Source organism: Theropithecus gelada, unplaced genomic scaffold, assembly GCF_003255815.1.
Source record: "Theropithecus gelada isolate Dixy unplaced genomic scaffold, Tgel_1.0 HiC_scaffold_2133, whole genome shotgun sequence".
Lineage (NCBI taxonomy): Eukaryota > Metazoa > Chordata > Mammalia > Primates > Cercopithecidae > Theropithecus > Theropithecus gelada.
The window spans coordinates 1-4,423 of NW_020258578.1; the positions used below are offsets into that span (position 1 = coordinate 1).

General features: G+C 46.0%; 1 long non-coding RNA gene across 1 annotated transcript; it reads right to left on the reverse strand.

The window, feature by feature from the left end:
• Positions 1–1,150: 1,150 nt before the first annotated feature.
• Positions 1,151–3,746, reverse strand: LOC112617506. The gene is made up of 4 exons (XR_003117917.1): positions 3,386–3,746; positions 2,868–2,879; positions 2,324–2,735; positions 1,151–1,437 (listed from the first exon to the last, which is right to left on the reverse strand). It is a non-coding gene; the product is annotated as an uncharacterized LOC112617506 (long non-coding RNA).
• Between the last annotated feature and the right edge of the window lie 677 nt (positions 3,747–4,423).

Consider the following 4,423-nt stretch of genomic DNA (forward strand, 5'->3'; position numbering starts at 1 on the left):
TGCTGTTGTGGTCCTGTCTGCTCCTGGATCGTGAAATTAAGGATTAAAATAGTAAATATTGTATATAGCTCACTATATTTTAAAGTCCATTAAAATAACTCCAGTAGGAGCATAGGCATTTTTAGGAAGGTTAAATGACATAGTAACATTTTTATGAAAAAGAGGATATTTACCGGGCTTCTTTCTGTGAGGAGACCCTGTCCTGAAGGGATGTCGTGCATTTGTGTGCTGCCTGTGTGAACACACTGCCTACTTCACAGTGATGAGGGTGGCTTAGCCACAGACCCGAGACTCTGTCTGCCAGGGCTCTCCTGAGGGTGTCCTTTGCCTCCTTCACCACCAAGGAGGGTGGCCCAGCAGCAGCTCAGCCCGTGCTCTCGCCCACCTCCTCCACACACGCCAGCCCTGTGTGCCCAGCACCCAAGACTGCCAGAGGTCCTTCAGCAGCTCCCACGGCTGACAGTGACTCTGTGTTTCCTAGCGACGGTGGCCAGTGAGATGTTTCCAGAAATGACGCTAGCTCTTTGCCAGGTAAAGTCTTCTTTCTTTCTTTGAGAGGAGAATTTTATTTCTCTTGGTTTGTTTCCATTTTATTTGCATTATGATATGCAAATCTCACCATGGAAATTATAGATGAATTGCAGAATTTCTTGGTGGGCAAATGTAAATAAGAGTCCATTACCAACTAAGCCCTGATTCAAGATGGCACCCATAGGTGACAGCTTCAGGGACAGACTGCATGGCAGACAGCATTTTCCTCATGAGAAATGCTGGCTTTTAAAAAGAATGTAGAATTTGTAACCAAAAGACGTTGGTCTAGATAGAAGCAGCTGGACCCCACGGTGTGGCATGTGTTCGTTTGAACATTGTACGGTGACCTGTCACGGAGGTCGTCTGAAGATGGAGCCCTTGTCTACGGCCGTAGCACGCTGAGTGCACCCGCTGTCATCTCATGATGAAGGTCCTGCCTCCGTCCCAGCTGCCACTCTGTGAACTGCTGTTTCACACTGTGCAGAGCCAGGAGACCAGTGATCACGACGGGAGGCGACCTTTGCTGCTGTTCTCAAGATGTGCTCATTTCCCTCTTCTCACTGCAGTTTCTTCAGATCAGCCACTTGTACTTAAAATGTCTCCCTGATTTTTTTTTTGTTTCCCCAACTCCAGCTTGTCTATAGATGTACAAATTTTAGAGTTTTACGACTCAATTTGTGTTCTTGATTTTTCTATCAAGATTTTTGCCTTAAACGTTTTCCTCTATTTAGAAAAATGTCCCATTTCCCATGCCAATTTTATGCAGGCTTTTCGCTAGAATAGATCCGGAAGGAACACAGCAACACTGCCTTCACCAGATCCGGAGAATCTTGATACCAAGTGCGGTGTGAGACAGCCCACGAGAGGGGGGTTACAGGCCAGTCTTCTGAATAGAGACATCCAAACCTGAAACCAAATATTACAGCAGGCTAAATGCAGAGACTGCTAAAACAGTAATGAGTTATTTCATGATTTGAAACAATTTTGCCTAGTTTAAAGGTTTTGGGGATTGTTTTAAAGAAAATTTTAAAAGATAAATACAACTGAATGAATGTAAACAGTTATAAAATAGAAAACGTTACGTGGTGATAAAAGGCTTATGAAACATGTTTTGTAACCTCATAATTTCTAATCCCAATCAAAACTGGGATAGATTTGTTTATAAGGTCTTATTAAAATTAGCTACAGTATTAAACATACGCTAATATCAAACTAGAATTTTGGTTGAAAAGCTGTTCTTAAGATATGGATTTGTTCTCAATGAGAATACAAGAGGTAACCATTTTTCATTCTGAAATGTATTTCTTTTTAAAACTTCTCAGACTGATGCCTCAGAAGTTCGACTTGTACCGTGTCTCTTTATGTGTAATTTACAGGTCCCACATCATCGCCTTCTGTTTCTTTTTTCCTGGAAAAGTTGTATCTTTCTACTTGGCTGGGATGAGAACTCTCCTTTTCTTTCTTTCTTTTTTTTTTTGGTTTGTTCCTTTGTTTTTGGAGACGGGGTTGCCCTCTGTCGCCCAGGCTGGAGTGCAGTGGCACAATCTCGGCTCACTGCAACCTCCACCTCCTTCAAATTTTCATCAGCTCCGTCACCTTCCCCCAGGTTCTAATTCTATCACTGTAACACCAACACGCTTGCCTTCAAGGTCTAAAAAGCCAACATTGGTCTCAGCTGTCACATGGTTTTGTGGTCTCGGCTTTTGGTCTATCTGGGTTGTCTCCTGCGAGCAGGCGAGGGAACTCGCTTTCCTGCTCACAGCACCTGCTCATGGCCCGGGGCCCACCTTACCTGTGTCTCATTAACCTCGAGGGCCTGCTCACCAGGGTGGCTTCCAGGCCATTCAGTGCCCTTCATCGAGGCGCTGCCCACTCTCAGGTAGCTGCTCAGGTCAGCCGTCAGCAAGATGGGTGGGTCACAGACTTAGTTCATCAAACCACTGATGCACCAGCCCCAGTGGCCACGTTTTCAGTTAACTTCCGTTAACTGCTCGTGCAGGGTTGGTCAGTTGAAGGAAAGTTTTTTCTGGCACAGCCGTTAAGTGGCAGTTGGCTCGGAACGTCCTGAGTCCTGAGCCAGCTTGGGGGCCAAGCCGACCCCTGGTCCCTTGGGGTGGTCACTGGTCACATGCTCACCACAAAGCAAGGCCAGGGGCCAGAGGTTTCTGTTTGAATGATCTGAGCTCTTCTCTGGACTCAGCCACCTCTTGCCTCAGCCTCCTGAGTAGCTGGGACTGCAGGCACCCGCCACCGCGTCAGGCTAATTTTTGTATTTTTAGTAGAGACAGGGTTTCACTATGTTGGCGAGGCAGGTCTTGAACTCCTGAACGCCTCACCTCCTGATCCACCTGCCTTGGCCTCCCAAATGATGGGATTACAAGCGTGAGCCACCATGCCTGGCCTTTTTTTTTTTTTTTTTTTTTTTTTTAAACACTATTTTATAGACCAGATACAGAAGAAACCACTGAAAACCCAACTGGGGTGCCACATTTTCAGTTCATTCCCATTAATTGCTTGTTCAGGATGGTTCAGTTGAAGGGAAGTTTATTCTTGGCACAGCCATCAAGTGGTAGTTAGTCTGGAATGTCCTAAGTTCCGAACTACCCTGGGGGCCAAGCAGAACTTGGTCCCTTGGTGTGGTCAGTTGGTCATGGAGGGCTGCTCACTGCCAGAGAGCTGACAGTACGGGCGCTGGGTAGGATGACCAGACATTTGCATTTGTTCCTCAGAGAGGCTTCGTTTGCAGGAAAGTGCCATATTTTAGCCCAGGAGTTAAAACCTAGAGACAGGAGTTATGTTTTGTTTAATGATTTGAGCTTTTTTCTGGACTCAGCACCTCTTCCAATACCTCGACCTTCCTGAAGAGCCCTTGGTGCAGGAGGATTGAGAAAGGGAGTGGAATGAGCTCCAGGTTCAGGGTCCAAGCCATGATTTAGAGGCCTCAGGTGTTCAGGGATCTCTGTCCCCGGAAAATCAACCAAATTCTTGTCCCAGATCTATCATTGGTCAGTGCTGTGAATCTGGGCAGGCCGCTCAAATCTCTTCATTTCACTTCCCTGAACCGTCAACTCTGAGTGGCAGCCCCTGCTCTGCTCATCTCTCTGGACTGATGTGGGCACCACGGGAAATTCGGACAGAAATTTTCATGAGTTCTAAAGCATGGGACCCATGTCAAGAATGAAGAGAATTTTACCCTCCACTGCCCTGGAGTCCCCAATTCCTTCTCTATTAACCACTACCAAGGGCCTGGGTTCTTCTTCCAGACACGAAACAATTGAACACTTTATGGCACTTAGGAAGCACCAGTCTTAAGGCTTTAAGTGGTCTGTTTAACTATTTTTACTGTTTTAACATAACGTAGGCCATTATCAACATTTCCACATTCAGACTAGGGATCGGAGGCCCAGAGGGGTCTATAGAACTTCCTCAGGTTCTAGCAGCTTCTCAAAAGTCCTCGAGCTCAGATCCTATGCACCAGACCCTACGCTCTTGGTCACTCCAATCTACTACCTTTCTGTAATGTCTCATCTCAATACAGGCATTTGCCTGCACAGTTGTAAGTGCAACCCACAGTGTAAGTCCTTTCTGAAGCCAAACTCGGATTCAGGGGGCTTTGCTCTGCGGATGACGAAAAATGGGATCAAACATGTAAGCTGTGAATAAATAATGACTCATTTCTCTGATCTTCTGCAGCAAGATATCAACAGCTGTCTTTATTTTAATTCATTTTCCAGCGTGTTCCATCCAGGATGAAGTAGTGGATCCTGAGGTGCCCAGGAAATCCTCCGTCAGACACCNTTCGCCTGTTTCTCTGAGATAGTCTTGGAAGTATCAGTCTCAAACTCTGTTTTGTTTTACTTATGTGTGGAGGAATCCTGGCCGGGGCTGGTCA